The following is a 19,975-nucleotide window of genomic DNA, read 5'->3' on the forward strand; positions in this document are numbered from 1 at the left end:
GAATAAGAAGAGAATAGAAGAAAGTGAGAATAGAATCCTTTATTGCAGGGGTGAAATCTACTTACCTTCCCTACCAGTTCGGAAGTGCACGCGTGTCACGTGCACGCGCAGTCCAGGGGTGGGTTCTACTTATCTTTACTACCAGTTTGCAACGGGATCGCGCACACGCCCTCGCTTTGCTCGGACTGCCCCAAATGTCGTCATCGGCGATCTGCACATGCGCATGCCGAGGACGATATCGGGGATGGTGGGTGGGGCCTCCTGCCAGTTTTACTACCAGTTCTTGCGAACCGGTCTGAACCGGGGACAACCCACCACTGGCGCAGACCCTCTGTGCCTGCGCAAACCACCTGCGCATGCGCAGAGGGTAAAAAACAGGTTACTTCCTGGTTAAAACCAGAAAGTAACAACAACCAGGCGGGTGGGCGGAGCCTCGCGTTATCATCGCTACCGGTTCTCCAAACCACCCACCGCCATCGCTACCGGTTCGCTGAACAGGTAGCTTTTCACCCCTGCTTTATTGGCCAAGTGTGATTAGCGCAAGGAATTTGTCTCTGATGCATAAATAACAAAGTAATAATAATCATAACAAAGTAATAATAAAAGATACCAATAAGAGAAGGTAGTGGAACAGATGAGAAGGATATAAGTAATATAGCCATACCAATCAGTAGTGGTTCCACTTTCTTTCGCTACCGGTTTGGAACTGTGAGTGTGCACTTACTTTGTGCGCATGGGGCACTTTTGCGCATGCGCAGAGCATCCGTGGTGATGTCCGGGTGGGTGGGCGGAGCCTCCCGCCGTCGCCACTACCAGTTCACCCGAACCAGGGTGAACCACTAGAAACCCACCACTGATACCAATGGGTAAATACCCGGTTTCCCCAAAAATAAGACCTCCCCTGATAATAAGCCCAATCGGTCTTTTGAGCACATGCACTAAAATAAGCCCCCCCCGAAAGTAAGCGCTCCTCGAAAATATTTAAACATTTCCTCTGGTTTCTTCCACATGCCCCAAAATAAGACCTCCCCAAAAATAAGGCTAAGCGCTTATTTAGGGGTTCAAAAAAATATAAGACAGGGTCTTATTTTCGGGGAAACATGATATACTTAGACATAGGACAGATCTGTGGGATTAGGTGTTCAACAGAGTGATGGCACAAGGAAAAAAAAAACTATCTGTGTCTAGTTGTTTTGGCATGCAATGTCCTGAAGTGGCGTCCCAGGGAGGGGGGGCGGGGAGTTGAAACAGATTATGACCAGAAATGTACATTTACTGACTACTTAATTACTGCATTGGGAACGCCTACTGCAAAAATGAGAACTAGGACCCATTTCCTAGTTTTCATTTCCTAGACCCATAATTGTTTAAAAACAATTAAAATAATACAAAAATTAGAATACCTAGCAGCTGAGAATAAATCACACATCCTAACTAATATGTTCCCAAACGTTGCTCATCAATCTGCTCTGGACAGCAAAATGAAGGCAGCTTGAACACAGTACAAAAGTATCTAAGGAAAAGAAAGTTTTATTCGTAAAGGACGTCACATTAGATCTCCCACTCTAGCTTCTAAAGTCACTCTCTCTCTCTCTCTCTCTCTCTCTCTCCCTCTCTCTCAATGTGTGCCCTTTTTATTCTTTCTATACTTTTTATGTCTAATCCCTGTTTCAGTACTTTGATAAAACCTTTTTTTTTTGAAAAAAGTTTTATTTTACATTAAAATAAAAAAATAAAAATAAAAAAAACACAACAACAACAACATAAAAATATCATCCTTACAAACAATTATAGACAGCATCTCAATCGGTTGAAATCATTTCGTGTTTACAATTCTTCAGATCTCCTCATATAACAATTATTCTTTACTTAAACTGAAGATAAATATTTAAACATTTCATATATGCTATCTCATCTCCATACTTTTTTGTCAAACCATTGATAAAATATCTCCCATATCAAATAATATTGTTTATCTTCCTGTTCTCTTATTTCAAATGTCAATCTACTCATTTTGTACTTTGATAAAACCTTTGACATTATGTCAGTTTACTTAAAAGCATTTGAAAAATTAGTTGCAAGCACTATGGCAGAATTCTACTGTAGGAATAGTCCATTGGCTTGGAACATGTATCTATCCATGGTGGCACAGTGGTTAGAGTGCAGTATTGCAGGCTAATTCTGCTAGTCGGCAGTTCGAGTCTCACTGGCTCAAGGTTGACTCAGCCTTCCATCCTTCCGAGGCTGGTAAAATGAGGACCCAGATAGTTGGGGGCAATATGCTGACTCTGTAAACCACTTAGAGAGGGCTGTAAAGCACTATGAAGCGGTATATAAGTCTAAGTGCTATTGTTCTCTTATGTGTTTCCAAACCAGCGAGAAAGTCCAGTGTTTAATTTTCTTTGAATAAAAGAGCAATGGAGAATTACATGCTCATATTTTATTTACAGACAGGATGCAATGGCTCAGTGGCTAAGACGCTGAGCTTGTTGATTGAAAGGTTGGCAGTTCAGCGGTTCGAATCCCTAGTGCCACGTAACGGGGTGAGCTCCCGTTACTTGTCCCAGCTTCTGCCAACCTAGCAATTAGAAAGCACGTAAAAAATGCAAGTAGAAAAATAGGAACCATCTTTGGTGGGAAGGTAACAGTGTTCCGTGCGCATTTGGCATTTAATCATGCTGGCCACATGACCACGGAGACGTCTTCTGACAGCACTGGCTTTTTGGCTTTGAAACAGAGATGAGCACCGCCCCTTAGAGTCGGGAATGACTAGCACATATGTGTGAGGAAAACTTTTACCTTTACCTTATTTTATTTACAAAAATAGAAGTATGGTAAAAGCAAACAAACAGGGAAAGTATTGTACACGAGGTTCCAAGGGCATCAAATTTTATTCAAGAAAACTTCCTTTCTGATTCTAAGTTATTTCTCTTCTAGCTGACCATAACTAGACAGCATTATCTTCATAAATTAGTGTTATATTCCAATCATTTGAGGGAGATTCTCAGCTCTTAGTCCAATGGCTTTTTAATACCATTTGGCCACCCACTTGGGAACGCTAATTCCATAACTCTATTCAAAGCAGTATATTGGCAGTTTAAATTTTTCTGTTTTTCTGGTCTGTTGCCAGGCTAAAAGATATTAGAATAGAATAGAATTGGAATTGGAATTGGAATTGGAATAGAATAGAATAGAATAGAATAGAATAGAATAGAATAGAATAGAATAGAATAGAATTCTTTATTGGCCAAGTGTGATTGGGCACACAAGGCATTTAACTTCAGTGCATAAGCTCTCAATGTACACAAAAATACATTAATCAAGAATGATAAGGTACGACACTTAATGATAGTCATAGAGAAACAGTCAATATAAATCTTAAGGATACCAGCAACTATCCTTGCAAAAAGTATTTTTATGACTTCATTTTCCTCAGACTTCGTGGATCAAATGTAAAATATAACGTTAGTTGTGATCTTGGAAAATGATCAAAGTTTGTGGTTGTTTTTTATTTTTTATTTTTTGACGGATGTTTACGGGATTATCTGTCTACGCATCACTGCAAAAATGCACAGTACTTAACGTGTATTTGAATATAGACACCTCGCCTGGGTTGCTTAACAACGCAAAACTACAAATCCCAGGTTTCTTTCGAGAACCAACGGTCTCCCGTTTTGTTTGTTCCGGCAGTTAAGGCTTCCATAGAAACGGCTTTTTTTTTTTTTTTTGCAGGCATTAACTGGTATGTCCTGCGGTTCCTTTGAGAGTTACCTCGGTTACTTTTTTTTTTTTTCCTTCCCCCGTGTGTGCATGGAGACGGCAGTGACAAAAAGTTGATCTATTAAATTGGCTGTGTCTCTTTAAGCTTCGGGTTACTTTTGTCGCAGCTCAAGCCACTCTGTTGCGGAATCCTAAACGATCACAATTCCAAAATGTACAATCTTGTTAGGCGATTGTGCATCAGGCGTTTTTTTTTTAAGGGCAACAACGGAGGGCAATTCTCGGAAGTTTGCGCTGGGACGAGGCTGCAAACCTACAGCTTTATATACCTTGATCCTAAGAAAGTCTTTTTTTCTCCCACCCAGCCCCCCTGGATTTAAAAGGCATAGGATCGCAGCGTGCATTTGAAGGCGCCACCACGAGAATCTTAGTGGTTTATATTTTAATGTTTATATTATTTGTTTATTTATTATATTTATACATTTTTATATTTATATTTTGGAATGCAAATATTCGGGAGGTTTTGGGGGTTTTTTTGACATACCCTCCCCCCGTTGCTAAACTTCGCCCACGAAGCGCAGGATTTCTAATGCGCTGCTCCTACTGTACAGTTTAAGGCAGTGTTTCTCAACCTTGGAAGTTTGAAGATGGGCGGACTTCAACTCCCAGAATCCCCCAGCCAGCGCTGCTGGCTGGGGGATTCTGGGAGTTGAAGTCCACCCATCTTCAAGCTTCCAAGGTTGAGAAACACTGCCTTAAGGGGTCCAACCTTGGCTACTTTTAAGTCTTGAGGACTTCAACTCCCAGAATTCCCTTTCTCCCCCCTCCCCCCCAATTCTCCCAGGGAATTCTGGGAGTTGAAGTCCACCCATCTTCAAGCTTCCAAGGTTGAGAAACACTGCCTTAAGGGGTCCAACCTTGGCTACTTTTAAGTCTTGAGGACTTCAACTCCCAGAATTCCCTTTCTCCCCCCTCCCCCCCAATTCTCCCAGGGAATTCTGGGAGTTGAAGTCCACCCATCTTCAAGCTTCCAAGGTTGAGAAACACTGCCTTAAGGGGTCCAACCTTGGCTACTTTTAAGTCTTGTGGACTTCCAACTCCCAGAATTCCCTGGGAGAATGGGGGGGGGAAGAAAGGGAATTCTGGGAGTTGAAGTCCACCCATCTTCAAGCTTCCAAGGTTGAGAAACACTGGCTTACAGGGTCCAACCTTGGCTACTTTTAAGTCTTGCGGACTTCAACTCCCAGAATTCCCTTTCTCCCCCTCCCCCCAATTCTCCCAGGGAATTCTGGGAGTTGAAGTCCACCCATCTTCAAGCTACCAAGGTTGAGAAACACTGCCTTAAGGGGTCCAACCTTGGCTATTTTTAAGTCTTGTGGACTTCCAACTCCCAGAATTCCCTGGGAGAATGGGGGGGGAAAGAAAGGGAATTCTGGGAGTTGAAGTCCGCAAGACTTAAAAGTAGCCAAGGTTGGACCCCTTAAACTGTACAGTATTAGGAAATCCTGCGTATAAATCGAGCTGGCGGAAAAATACAGCGCCAAATCCCCAACGGCTTTTCCTGAGCAAAAGTCGTTGCCAGAATGATTTTTCTCGAGCTTAAGCGCCTCTTGGAATGTCCCTTTTTTAAATAAATAAATAAATAAAAGTTTCTTTTCGGGATGCAAACAAGGGAGGTCACCGCTGGGTCTCTCCTCACGTCGCCCGTGACGTGGGCCCAGCAGGGCGTGTGTAGGTAGGTTGCTTTCTTCCGTGTCTCCGCGCGCGCGGTCCTTTTCTTCCCCGGTTCATGTTGGGACGTTTCCAGACACCTGAACGGCTCCGTCGCGGCTCCTTTAAGGGTCTAGCGCCTTGGCCCTGCTGCAGTCCTTTGAGCCACGCTTCGCGCGCCCCCATTGGCCGCTCCCCTTCGCATCCCTCCACCCCTAATCGAGCCTCAGCCAACCGCTGCCCTTGCGCTTGTATCAAAATTCGGAGCGTACCAACGGGGGCCGCCGAGTGAGGGGCGCCGGCGGGAGCGACCAATGAGCGGACGCTTCTCTCCCTGCGCTTTTGGCAAGAAGCCCTGGAGCGCAGCACCGCCTGGCCCTTTAAGGAAAGGAGGCGAAGAGGAGGCTTCTCCCCCTCCCCGCGTGTCCGGCGGAGGAGGCTAACCGCGGCCAAAGGTGTGTGCGGAGATCGCCTGGCGGCTGCTTTGGGAGATTGCACCGCCCTCTCCCTTCCATCTCCCGCGCGGCCGAGAGGACAAGCCCGGAGCGCTCCTTGGAACGCCAAAGCGGGGCGAGCCAGCGCCGAAAAATCCCCGCGCGCTCTGCGGTGGGGGAAGAAAAAAAAAAAAAAAAAACCAGCCTGCCGGAGCGATCTCGCCCGTCCTTGCAAAGCGGGACTTTGCCCGGGATTCAACTTTGCAAGCACCGGTCATGAGCGGAGGGCAAGTACGGGAGGCTGCAGTCTTACCGGCCGGAGGGAGGGAGGGAGAGGCGGGATTGTGTGGCCCCGCTGGCTGGTTTCCAAGCCCCGGCGATTAAGAAGGCAGCTTTGGCGGGCGGGTGAGCTGGCATCGGCCGTTCCGCCGTTACCTCTTGGTGGAAGCTGGCCTCTCCTTGCAAATTGCGTGGGAAAAAGAAAGGAAGAAAGAAAGGAAAAAAAAAAAAGAAGAAGAAGAAGGTGATCGGGCGGAGGAAGGCTGCCCTCCGCAGGGCAGTTTCGACGCCGTTGGCTGGGTGGTTGCCTTGCAAGCGAATAAATGGGGATTATGGAGAGGTTGGGATAGATAGATAGATAGATAGATAGATAGATAGATAGATAATATATATATATTATATTGTCGTCCTTCTGGGCAGGGGAAGCCCTCCTGGCTCCCCTTCGTCCCTTCCTTAAACGGGAGAGCAGCGCCCTCCCTTGGTGCTCCCTGAAGCCCTAGCCTTTTCCCTTCGGACCTGGAGGTGGGGGGGGGGCTGCCAGAAAGAAAGAAAGAGAGAGAGAGAGAGAGAGAGAGAGGAAGGGAGAGAAGGAAGGGAGGGAGGGAGAGAAGGAAGGAAAGAAGAAAGGAAGGAAGGAAGGAAAGAAAGAAAGAAAGAAAGAAAGAAAGAAAGAAAGAAGGCTGCAGCAGCACCTGTTTTATTCACGATCCTTAAGGAAGGGTGCAGGGATTTGCATTAGTGGGTATTAATTCATCCATACGGTGTTGCCCTTTTTCTTTCTTTTTTTGGGGATTATTCGGATCTGGGTTAGTCCAGGTTTCCGAATTAGCAATAGAATTCTAAATGGGTTTAGATCAGGGGTCTCCAACCTTAGCAACTTTAAGCTTGGAAGACTTCAACTCTGGCAAAGCTGGCTGGGGAATTCTGGGAATTGAAGTCCTTTAGGCTTAAAGTTGCCAAGGTTAGAGACCCCTGGTTTAGATCCCAATTAGGATGATATACAGGTAGGCTGCTGGTGGAGACAGCAAAGATGGCTGGGGAATTCTGGGAGTTGAAGTCCGCCAGGCTTAAAGTTTCCAGGGTTGGAGACCCCTGGTTTAGATCCCAATTACGATGATATACAGGTAGGCTGCTGGTGGAGACAGGACGAATTGAAATCTCGTGCTTTTATTTGGTGCCAAGGAAGGCGAAGAAAGCTGTTAGCCCTCGACGATTGTTTTGAAGTCAGTCCCCTCCCCCCCCGTGCCCCTCCTCCGTTGCCCCTTTTGCCTGCTCTTGGCTGTGTTCACGCTGGCGAAAGGAGAGCCTTGAGAAGATGCAACGGGCAGTATTGACTTTCTATGGTGCAGAAGCTTAAACTGGCCTGGGAGTTAACGTTTTTTTGATCTGACCGTCTTAAATCCATCCAGTGTGTATGTAGGCTGGCCAGAGAAAGCAATTTTGTCCTTAATGTGTATTTCACGGAGATAAGTGGTGATTTGGGAAGCAACAGGGTCATTCTGTCTCAAAAACACTGAACTCTTGTCTGGGTGGAAAAAAAAAAAAGAGATTTGTTTTGCAATCCAGTATCATTCCTGGTTTGGGGGTGATATATTAGCCCCTTAGGATAAAAGTGGATGGAGTTCCAAGTTTTGCAAATTCGGTATCCTTTCCTCTAGGATTCCCAGCCCAACCGTAATATCCGATTGCAAAATGCATGCATGCGAAGAACCCAAATAGTTGTTTCGGTTAGACGTTATTCACAGTCCTTGCACACATATGGGTTGTTGCTTGGAGCTGCCAGAAACCTGTGACAGCCTTGCCGAATAGCAGGCATCGAACAGTAAATCCAGATCCACCTTCTGTGTCCCGTTGCTCACCATATGCCGTTGCAGCCCATTTTGCTGGGCTGAAAGCATGATCTGGTACCAAAGGGCTATAAGGCAGAGCAATTATCTTCCAAGTTGAGCTTAGGCTGGATTTGTGAGCATGCTAAATCCCGTGTGTGGCTAAAGGAAAGCCAAAAGAAACAAACGGAAAACAGCCTACATTTTTAGCGGTGGTGGAAGATAGTACAGTTTTACTTGTTGAGTGGTTTTCCAGGGGCAGTCAAGTTTAGAACTTAAATGGATTTTGGAATTGCTCTAGAAAGCTCAGCAACCTTTTCTTAAATGATTTCCAATGCAGTTGTTTGAGCAGGATTTATTGAGGGGTTATCTAGCTTCAGTATAAAATGAGAGATGATTAATGAACCAGTAAACTGCTTCACCTCTCTTATCTAAAGCGGTCTTTTGTATTAGACACAACTCATTGCTTTTCCTCCCTCTTGGGATTATTTTATGTATTAGGTTCCACTGTTTACTCCAGGCACTCCTTAGATGATGCCTGAAGCATCTTTCCCCAGGAGAAGTGTAAATCTTTCCATTCTCATCGACTTGGAAATAAAGCTGGTTTTTGCTATCCGTGTGTATTATTTTAGCATGCCTGGAGGAGATGTCCTTCCTCATCGCCGTTTCATTGAGTCAGGTGTTGGTTGTCCATTAACTGTGAAGGGAAGGAGGGGTTCAGTCACTGCCATTTTTCTTCAGCAGGAAACTACCTTGAGTCATTCAGAAGAATGATGCCCAGTGCTGATGTCAGTCTCTAAAATGCCTGTTGGATTTTCAAGTATCATCATGTTCAGAATTGGTGATATATAGTGAGGAATTTTTGAGTAACGTCCAGAATGGGAGGGAAATATTTTTCAGTAGTATATATTTAAATTTTTCAGCTAGGATTTAAGGCAAATGGTATGTGTGTTGATTGTTGGACCTGATTTTCATTAGATGTATCAATGCCCAATTGATTAAGTCAATATACTTCAGTTCAATAAACATATTTCTTAGGAGAACGGGTAATGGATGCTAGACTGGAGAAAAGGCCATCATCCATTTTCCTGGTACATATAGTCTCCTCCTGACCGAGCTTGTCTGCAGAGTTGTACAGGAAGTCCTTGCTTACTGACTGCTTTGTTTCATGACTGTTTGAAGTTAAATAAGCTTTGCAACTAATCCTTGTAGCAGTGACAATAGCACTTAGACTTATATACCGCTTCATAGTGCTTTACCGGACTCTGAGTGGTTTACAACTGTCAGCATATTGCCCCCAACAATCTGGGTTCTCGTTTTATCGACCTCGGAAGGATGGAAGGCTGAGTCAACCTTGAGTCAGTCAGGACCAAACTCCCAGCAGTGGGCAGAGTTACTGCATTTTAACCTTTACAACCATCACAACATACTGTGGTCATGTGACTGCCATTCAAGCACTTTGCAACCAGTGTGCATTTACGACCCCCGCCACATTCCACAGTCATGTGATTGCCATTCTTGTACTTGACAACAAGCAGAGTCAATGGAGAGCCAGCAATAAAATTGCAAGGGGCATTCACCCAATGTTTCACTTACCAACCAAGAGACATTGTAAGCCTATTGCAGATGCATGATTTTTCACTTACTGGCCACAGAGCTTAGCGAGAGAGTTGTGGCCATCTTGTGCCAATTATGGTTGCTAAGCACAAACTCAAATACTTTGGCCACCTAATGAGAAGGAAGGATTCACTGGAGAAGAGCCTAATGCTGGGAACGATTGAGGGCAAAAGAAGGGGACGGCAAGGAACGTGGTGGCTGGATGGAATCACTGAAGCAGTCGGCGTGAGCTTAAATGCACTCCGGGGGATGGTAGAGGACAGGAAGGCCTGGAGGGACGTTGTCCATGGGGTGACGATGGGTCAGACACGACTTCGCGACTAACAAAGCACACTCAGTTTGAAGGGATTTTGCCTTTCTTTCAGAGATCTCCTCCAAATCCTGATGCTCCTGTTGAGTAGAATGGTGCTTTGGTCTCCACCTCATTTTAAATCTCGTTTTGCAAAAGTATTACCTCAGGGAGAGGAGAAGTATTTTTGAACAGACTTAGACTGTGGTTCAGATATCAGGCTCTGAAACCGCACACCTTATGCAATCATTATTTCCAGTAGAAGTTACCTTCCAGGGTCATTGCAGGGATACAGCGAATGGTGGGAGAACTATGGATGTGCCCTCAGGGCAAGATGTTTGTAATTCAATGCATTTTTCATATTTTGACTCATACATACGGTACATAACTGGGATTGGTAAAACGTTTTGAATTTGATATGCTTCAATTTGAAAGTGCAACCATTCAAGCAGTTCTATTTCATTACACTACTTAGTATTTTATGGCCCTCTCCCTTATTATTATATAACACTTGTGTGTTGATGGTGCATTTCTCTGGCTTATTTACTGCTGGCATGTCAACTTTAATATATCAGTCAGCACCAGTGTATGTAGTAAGGGCTTGAATATGATGGTGTGCTCACTGAAAGCTTACATGTGCATGGTCTCTGTCGTACATAATTTTTTTTGGGGGGGGGAGTAATAATGCAGACCCTATATATTCTTATCTCTGCTTTTTTTGCTCTCTGAATTGGAGGAAGGCAAGCTACACTCTATAAAAGTTAGCTATAGCTATAGGAGGAAATAATGGGAAATGAGGTTTATTTGTTAAATTATTTTTGCATGCCATCCTTGATTCAATGCACGTAAGGCATCTTTCTCTTCTTCCAGCAGCCTTGTAAGACTCTTAAAATCTAGTAGTTGATGTCTCCGCTGGCATTCAGTTTTGCAGACGAGAAGAATAATGGACCCAAGATTTCCATTTCAGCCGTTAGGCTTTTTGATCATAGAGTTGATCTCCTAGACCTGTCTCTCTAGTCCGATTGGAGGTCAGTACCATTCTATATCTGGGAATGGTTTTGTAATGTACCAGTGTGTGTGTGTGTGTATATGTGTGTGTGTGTGTGTGTGTGCGCGCATGTGTGTGTGCTTTTTCCCTGCCAAGCTACTTTTCCAAATACAAGGATGATTCATTATCCAAACCTTACTTTGCTGTAAATCCAGAAGGAGTTTTATTGTCTGTTGAAAGCTGGAGGTAAGAGTCAGCTTTACCTTGTCAAATGCTACTCTTTGTAAAACAACAGCTGAAAGCTTGGGAGGTTGATATTAATAGATTATAGGAGAAATAGTATCTCTGTGCCGTACCTGCAGGGTTATTGGTGTTTATGCTTCTGCTTGTTGTTCCAAATTTATCTCAAGAACATTGGAAACAGAGTAGGCAAAATTCACTTTTATGCTGAGAAAAAGGCAGGCTTCCCTCCCTTGACATTCTTAAAGCTCTTTAAAACCAACATGAAAAGTTCATTATGGCGAGTTTCAAGCAGTTTTAACAGTGCTTATAGGTAGCCCTCGATTACGACCACAGTTCAGCCCAAAATGTTGGTTGCTAAGTGAGACAGTTGTGAAATGAGCTTTGTCCCATTTTACAACTTTTATTGCCACAGTTGTTAAGTGAATCACTGCAGTTTTCAAATTAGTATCATAGTTGTTAAGCGAAGCTGGCTTTCCCATTGGCTTTGCTTGTCAGAAGGTCGCAAAATGGGATCACGTGGCCCCAGGGCACTGCAGCCATCATAAATACGAGTCAGCTGACAAGCATTCGAATTTTGATCATGTGACCATAGGGATGCTGCAGCAGTTGTACGTGTGAAAAACAGTCATAAGTCATTTTTTCAGTGCCGTTGTAACTTTGAATAGTCACTAAACAAATGGATGTAAGTTGAGGACTACGTATTTTGAGAGAAGATTTTAGGCTTTCTGTTGAGAAATCTAAGCGTAGAATTATTGAAAGGTAAAGATATGAATAAATATGTAATTGTATGTAACCATGCATATTCACTACATTAAATTGTCTTGGTCTAGTTTCTTAGAATCATGGAAATTCTATCCTTATTAATGTTAGGTATTAATTTATAAATAATATTTGAACTACTGCGTTCACTGCAAACTTCAGCAACACCAAATGACAACACATTGGTGTTGATTTGATTGTGCAAATGCTGCAATTATGTACCTGCATTGAGATACCTGATACAACTGTGTACCCTGTGGTGTTCCTCTGCTTGCGTCATTGTACAGGTATCACTATTTGTGTCCCCTTGAGCTCTGCAGACTTTTGTGATGTGCCGAGAGCTTCTGTGCATTCGGCTGTAAATTTAAGAATGATGTACCTCTTGTGTAGCATAGCTATTATTCTGCATGACTAGTGACTAAGTCTTTGTTGATGTTGTTGTTGTTGTTGTTGTTGTTGTTATTATTATTATTATTATTATTATTATTATTATTATTATTAATTAATTAAGCTTATATGCCACCCTCTCTCTGGAAAGGTCTCAGGGCGACTCACAGCAATAAAAACAGATAAAATCAATATTAAGTGTTAAAAACCATTAAAACTCCCCTTAAAAACCCCTTCAGTTCAATCCGGCTTGGTGAATAACCATGTCTTAAGGTCACGGCAGAAAGAACGCAGGTCAGGGGCCACCCAGAGCTCCAGGAGGAGTTGATTCCATAAGGTAGGTGTGCCCACAGAGAAAACCCGTTCCCTAGGAGTCGCCAGACGACACTGCCTGGCCGACGGCACTCCAAGGAGGCCCTCCCTGTGGGAACGCACAGGGTGATGGGGAGCTGTTGCTGGCCGCAGATGGTCCGTCAGGTACCCTGGGCCTAGGCCATGTAGGGCTTTATAGGTGATAGCCAGCACCTTGAATTAACAGCATTGTTCCCAGAACTGCTAGCTATTCAACAGTTTTGGAAGCCTATTAAACAAATTCTTTAAAAGTGAATTTCATACACAAACATCTAGCAGATTCAAACTGGTTGTAGTACATGTTTTGATGAGGTGGAAAATAAAAGTCTAAAAAAGGGAGGTGAAAGGTGAGGGAAAACAGATATCCATATTGCCAGAAAAAAATCCTTTCCTCTCCTTTTTCTACCTACACTTTCCCCTTGATTAATCTAAGTTTTGGACTCATTTTTTCCTCCCATTTATTTTTTAAATCCTCTTCATTTCCTGCTCTTGGTTCTCTTAGATTAATTCTGCTTTCGCTCCCTCTTTTCCTTCAGCCAAAGTTACTGTGTGATAGGAAGGCAGATTAGCAAATCCCAGCTGAAAACTTTGAGCCGTCCTCATATATTACACTACTATCTTTATGCTAAGAATCATATTTGTCTCCTGGGGAAACTTGTGGCTTCACAATGTTATGTTTGAAGGAACAGTGAAAAGTGAAAAATCTTAGACATCCACAGTTGTAGCGAGTGGTGCTTGCAGAATTATTGTTGAAGAGGCCCAGGATTTATTTAATATATGCAGATCTACCAATTATGTCTTAGGTAATAGGCTCCAGTTAACTACTGTCTGAAATCATTATTTATTGACAAGTCCTGGACATGTTAAGGCTTCTGAATCATTGCCTAATTTAGCAAAACCAACAAAAATCTGACATAGGTTTAAGGTTAAGTACCAGCCATCACAATTCTTAGGATGAATGTTGAATCTTTGGTTAGAACTATTTTCCAATTTCCAACTTCTACAATAAAATGGAGAATATTGGATATTCAGTCTTGGTTCGTTAGTTGTGTTGGCCTTAAACCTGAAAATCCACCGTTGTCTTGCTATGTGGCTTCCTTAATTTCTTAACCTATTTTTACCCTCCCGTGAGGAATTGCAAATATTAACACATATTCTTAAGAAATCTTTCCCTGAAGAGTTCAGAAAGTTAGGTCAGTAATGTTCGTCTTACATAACGGAGACATTTCTTTTCAAGACCTAAATTTGGAACAAAATAGAGTTCATACTTGTCTTAAAGAGGTCATAATCAGTGATGTGCTCGGCAATAAACTTACACGTTCTCCACAGCTTGAATGTGGAAGAAGATGCTTGGCAGAAGAATTAATTACATACAAGTATTGTACGTATTAGCCCTGCAAATTCAAGAGCTGTATTTGTATTTCTGCCATGGCTTTATAAAGAGGTAATCACTGGCATAGAAATTTATTAGAGACATAGGATGGTATTGAGTTGCACGAAAGATAGTTGTGAGGTGTATAAAAACCTCTGTTGCTTGAACATCACACAGCCAAGGGCCTACTAAACCTTGGCTCCAAAGGCTCTCTGTTCAACAGATTCAGCGATTGCAACTTTCTGTTGGAATTAAACCATGCATTATATAGTAAAACCTCGGTTCAACAGACCTTGATGTAATGGATTTTGGCTGCGGTGGGCTAATTTTTCACTTAAACTGCTTCTAGAAAGAGGAGACAAATCTGTTGGATCTGAAGTCTGTGTTCCTATTGTTTCTTCGGCCCAGCTTTAGCCATATAGGCTATTGCCACCTCTCCCACCACTTCCCAAGAGATCTTTGATTGACATCCCTGCTGCTACCCACCACCTATGTTCTGTCCCCACACCTTGCTTGATTGTAAACCTGCATAAGGTTGTGTCACCTGCCGTGTTGTGCCAATATTAAAGCCACATGACCCAGATCACCCCAGTATTTGCTTAGGCCCAGGATATCTGGCGGATCACCTGCAGCCAGCAACAGCTCCCCATTGCCCGGTGCGCTCACACAGAGAGGGCCTACTTGGGGTTCCGTCAACCAAGCAATGTCGGCTGACGGCCCCTAGAGAGTGAGCCTTCTCTGTAGGCGCACCTGCCCTCTGGAATCAGCTCCCCTTGGAGCTCTGGGTGGCCCCCGACCTTTGCTCTTTCCACCGTGACCTTAAAACATGGTTGTTTCGCCAGGCTGGCCTGGACTGAAGGGGTTTTAATGGGAATTTTAGATTCTTTTATTGTTTGAATTTTAATTTGGACTTGTTGCTTATTGCTGTGAGCCGCCTTTAGTCCTTGTGGAGAAAGGGCGGCATATAAATCCGATAAATAAATAAATTTCTATTCTCCCTATTATCCTTCTCCTTCCACATTTTGCTCTTCCTGGCCAACAGCAAATAAGTAAAGACTTATTCCTCCTGCTACAGGTAGTCTTTGACTTGCATCCAGTCATTTAGCGACCATTCGAAGTTATGACAGATTTCCCCAAAGGTACTTACGGCCCAATTTCAAAGTTATGACATGCGCGCTTGCACGCACACACACACACACACACACACAGAATCGCATTCTGGCTCGTTAGCAACTGGCTCACCTTCACAGAAATTTGCAGTGGCTCGCTCTTACATTCATGCAATTTTTGACATTTTTTTATAGGTTTCCAGGTCCTGGAAAGCCTGCCTATTGGGTATAATGCTAGGTTAATAACTGCAGCAAAAAAAAAATGTTGAAAGTCAGTAGTGACTCGCTTAATGACCACAATGGTTTATAACTCTAATTGCAGGCTCAATTACAGTCGTTAAGTCGAGCGCTAACTATACAACCCATTTAATGCCATTGCCACGAGGAGTATCCACACTCGCCACACTTCCTCCTCCTGTTCCATTTTAATAGCATCTCTTCCTCTCTTCCTTTCCTCTGTCACTTTGGGCTTTCTGCTGAGGGAACCCTTGCCTTGTCAAAAAGTAAAACATGAAGAATTGAAAAGAAACTTGAGGTTTAAAACATATTCTCACTACTGAGAATATACCACTGTTCTTTAGTTTGATGAAGGGTTCCGTCTGTCTCTTAAGCAGGGGTCTCCAACCTTGGCAACTTTAAGCCTGGAGGACTTCAACTCCCAGAATTCCCCAGCCAGCTTTGCTGGCTGGGGAATTCTGGGAGTTGAAGTCCTCCAGGCTTAAAGTTGCCAAGGTTGGAGACCCCTGTCTTAAAACCAGGAAGCAACGTGGATTTTAAGTTGATTCTCTGTAGAAAAAGCTCTGAGCGGGAGTAAGTACTTGACTTAAGTAATAGTGACAGATAGCTCAGAGTTCTGCTGACTAACAGGGCAGTCAGCTGTAAGGCGTTGGCTGTCAGTAGAACCAGGCACCAGCAGAACAAGACATAAAAATTGCAAGGATTAACATTGGTGCCAAAATTTGCCCCTGAGGTGGCAATTTAAGGGAAGACTAAAAGAGAAGATATACCGCCAGGTCCTCAATTCAACTTAGCATGGATGAGGCTCTAGCCAACGCATACTGTTCATAAGTGCTATGGCTACAGCACATTTATTTATTTTTTAATTAAATGTTTAATTTAATGTGACACCCGCGAAAGCTCAACTCTTAAGCATGAAATCATAGATTGGAAGTATAACATGTTATCACAAACACGAAATAAAACCTTTTTCCAAGAAATGGGGCCTGCTAACTAAAGCTTAGATCCTATTGTTTTCAGGGGCAGGTGGGTTAATTCCTATTGCCGGACCATCTCTGAGAAAATGAAGTGAGTAATCTTGGGACTCTGTGCATCCCCACTCTAGCATTTCTCGGTTGTGTTGGGAATGGCACTGACTGAATTTCATGGCACTCAGGAATTTGAGTCCTGCCTATCTTAAGAATGATCAGGTGGGAGAAAGCTGGTGCATCTGGCCACACCTGGGAGAGAGGCAGAAAGAACCTGGGAAAAAGTTATATCAGCCAAAAGTCATACAATGGTCCAAAGGTCCATTGGGGTAAAAACTATTTTAGGACCTTTGTGAATACAAAGAGAACGATCATATTTCAGACACAAACTCTGTTCCATAGACTGGGGATTGAAGTCAAGAAGGTTTGGCATCTTGTCGCTGTCCCATGGATTTCTCAAGGGAGCAGAATCCTTAACAGGTCTAGAAGACCAAATTGGACAGGTTGGTAAGATGGTCCTTGATCTGATTTGATGCCATGTTGTACAGGACTTTTTATGTCATGACCAGCTCTTTGATTTGGGCTTGAAAGCCCACTGGCATCTTTTTAATAGATTAACAGAGTTGGAAGGGACCTTGTAGGTCATCCCGTCCAACCCTCCCCCCCCCCAAGCAGGAGACCCTACACCATTTCTGACAGATGACAGTCCAGTCTCTTCTTGAAAGCTTGCAGTGATGAAGCTCCCACAACTTCTGAAGGCAACTTCTGTTCCATTGGTTGATTGCTCTCACTGTCAGAAAATATTTCCAGGTATTTATTTATTTATTTATTTATTTATTTATTTATTTATTTATTTATTTATTTATTTATTATTTAAATTTTTATACCACCCTTCTCCCGATAAACATACAGCAATAAAACACACATATGCATAAAATTTAAAAACAATTTAAAATATATTAAATAATTTGGCCCCAATATTTTTAAAAATAAACTAAGACAACCATTAAAATTCATGTTTAGGCCAGCCCAGCTTGTTGGAACAATAACGTCTTGAGAGCACGGCGAAAAGTGCGTAGGTCAGGGATCATCCGTATCTCCGGGGGCAATTCATTCCAGAGGGCAGGTGCCCCCACAGAGAAGGCTCTCCCCCTGGGGGGTCACCAGTTGACATTGTTTGACCGACGGCACCCTGAGGAGTCCCTCTCTGTGGGAGCATATTGGTGGTTGGGAGGCTATCGGTAGGAGAAGGCGATCTCGTAAGGTTGAATCTCTCCTTGTTCAGTTTCCATCTATTATTCCTTGTCTGGCCTTCAGGTGCTTTGGAAAATAGCTTGACCCACTCCTCTCAAATATCTAGTGCAGCATATATAAGAAGATGGGGTTCCCCATGCACTTGGCCACTGTGCATGATGCCAGCTCTATTTTCCAAAATCATTTTCAAATCTAGCCCTATGTAACCACTTGGGTAATGATCAGGGGCCAAGTCACCATTCTAAAGCATCCTGGTCTAAACAGAGCTATGACTTGCAGACCAGTTTACTTACTTTACATGCTACTGAAGTAGAAATATATTACAGAATACAATAAAGTATCACCAGAATATATCTGATATACCAAATTTTATTTTAAACTAGCATTTGTATGTTAAAAAACATAATAAACTTCATACAAGTTTATGTTAAAAAACATAATAAACTTCATACAAGTTTATGTTAAAAAACATAATAAACTTCATAGAAGTTTATAAACTTCTATTGCTGTTCAAAAGCTTGCTATCAATGGTGTTGGATGGTAAATTTTGGAAAATCACCCCCTTTTTTTAGCCCATTTCTGGAATGGACAGAAGAATAATACATATGGTGTGTGTTTTTTGGTGAATAGAGAGCCTAAAATAACTCTTGCCATTGCTAAGCTTATAATTGTAGCCTACAGAGTTTATGTTCTGCTAATAGCAAAATAAACTAAGCACGCTCATAGGTCTATTTATTACGTGTGTTTTATTGTGTTTTTGTATTGTCTGGGACAATGGGTTTCAACTTTTTTACTACTGGTTCTGTGGATGTGGCTTGGTGGGCGTGGCATTGCTTGGTGGGCGTGGCTTGGTGGGCATGGCAGGGGAAAGATACTGTAAAATCTCCATTCCCTTCCCACTCCAGGGGAAGGTTACTGCAAAATCCCCATTTCCTCCCGATCAGCTGGGACTTGGGAGGCAGAGAATAGATGGGGGCAGGGCCAGTCAGCATTTTTATTACCGGTTCTCCGAACTACTCAAAATTTCCGCTACCGGTTCTCCAGAATTGGTCAGAACCTGCTGAAACCCACCTCTGCAATGACCCTAATAAAATTACTTATTTACCAGCAAAACATCCTATACGTAACCATTGTCACCTGATTTCAAGAATAATGCCGATATTTGGTGGCAAAATGACTGAATTCTTGATGTGATTTCAACTTGCTTTTCAAGGTTTGGGGTAGTTTTGGAAGATAGGTATGCACCTAGTTTGCCTGAGGAAGGTTTTGTGCTCCCATGCCAGCCGTTAAAATCCCTCCCCAGAATCAAAAGATTTCAGCCACCTCCAATGGCCTGTTATGTTCCTGAAAGTCAGGAAGTTGAATTTGAGTCTTCGATATCTTAAACTCTGCCTGCCACTTGATGTTACAATCCATTAAACCTCAACATGGATCTTTTCTTTCTCTTGTAGGAATAAAATAAAATTGTACAGTATCAAATTTCTATGTATTATTATTGCCTTCAAGTCAGTGTTGATTCGTGGTGACTGCCAGTACTGGTTCCTGCACTTTTCTTGGCAAGATTTTTGAAAGTAGTTTGCCATTGCCTTCTTCCTAGGGCTGAGAGAGAGTGACTGGCCCAAGGTTACCCAACAGGCTTTGTGCCTACACCAAGTTTAGAACTCTGAATCTCTTGGTTTCTGGCCTGGTACCTTAACTACTACAAAACTGGCCCTTTGCTTTACTATTTGATTTTCTTAATTCTTGGATGAGAATTTACATCAGTATCAGCTAGCAATATTGTTCTTTAAAAGGCTAATATCTCTAGTCCCAAATATTTGCAGAGCATCAGATTGAAGAAGAATGTGAACCAAATCTCACAGTTTCATTAACTGTGATTTGTGGCTTTGCATATTGAGCAAAGCCAATCGGTTGGAGCTGTTTTAAGTAAGTCATGTTTAAGGAAACCTCGGCTTAGCATGATGTGTGAGCAGGGGTGGCTTCAAAAAATTTAGCAAGGGGTTCTCTGCCTGGTCGCTGGATGGGCGTGGCCATGGTGGGTGTGGCCTAGTCAGCCTCCTGCACCACGGCGGTGTGTGTGTGTTTGTTTTTGCCCTACCTGGGCTCCGGAGACTTTTTTTGAGCCTCCGGGAGGGCAAAAACGACTTCCCCAGGCTACGGAGGCCCTCTGGAGGCTGGAAACGGGCCCGTTTCCTGCCTTCTCGAACTTCTGGTAGGCCCGTTTTTCACCCTCCCCGAGCCTCTGTGTATGCCCTGCACTTACCTGCATCCAAAACAGGCTGCGTGAGGACTCCTGGGAGGGGTGGGTGTGGCCCAGCCAGGAGTGGGACTTGGGAGTTCTCTGAACTGCACAGAATCTTAGCTAGAGGTTCTCCCGAACCCCTGCAAACCTCCAATAGCCCAACCCTGTGCATGAGCCAAATCTGCCTAAC

General features: G+C 43.3%; 1 protein-coding gene across 14 annotated transcripts in view; it reads left to right on the forward strand.

The window, feature by feature from the left end:
• The first annotated feature begins 5,706 nt into the window (after window positions 1-5,706).
• Window positions 5,707-19,975, forward strand: part of MICAL3 (microtubule associated monooxygenase, calponin and LIM domain containing 3) — a 205,664-nt gene continuing 191,395 nt past the window's right edge. For 6 of the 14 annotated variants that reach the window (XM_087873076.1, XM_087873078.1, XM_087873080.1 and 3 more), the window contains exon 1: window positions 5,707-6,155. The gene's annotated coding sequence lies outside the window, so the exon portion shown is untranslated. The remainder of the gene's footprint in view (window positions 6,156-19,975) is intronic. The other 8 variants (XM_087873088.1, XM_087873079.1, XM_087873081.1 and 5 more) reach the window with 2 other exon arrangements.

The sequence above is a fragment of the Pantherophis guttatus genome, chromosome 7 (genome assembly GCF_059756535.1).
Source record: "Pantherophis guttatus breed Tessera chromosome 7, ASM5975653v1, whole genome shotgun sequence".
NCBI lineage: Eukaryota > Metazoa > Chordata > Lepidosauria > Squamata > Colubridae > Pantherophis > Pantherophis guttatus.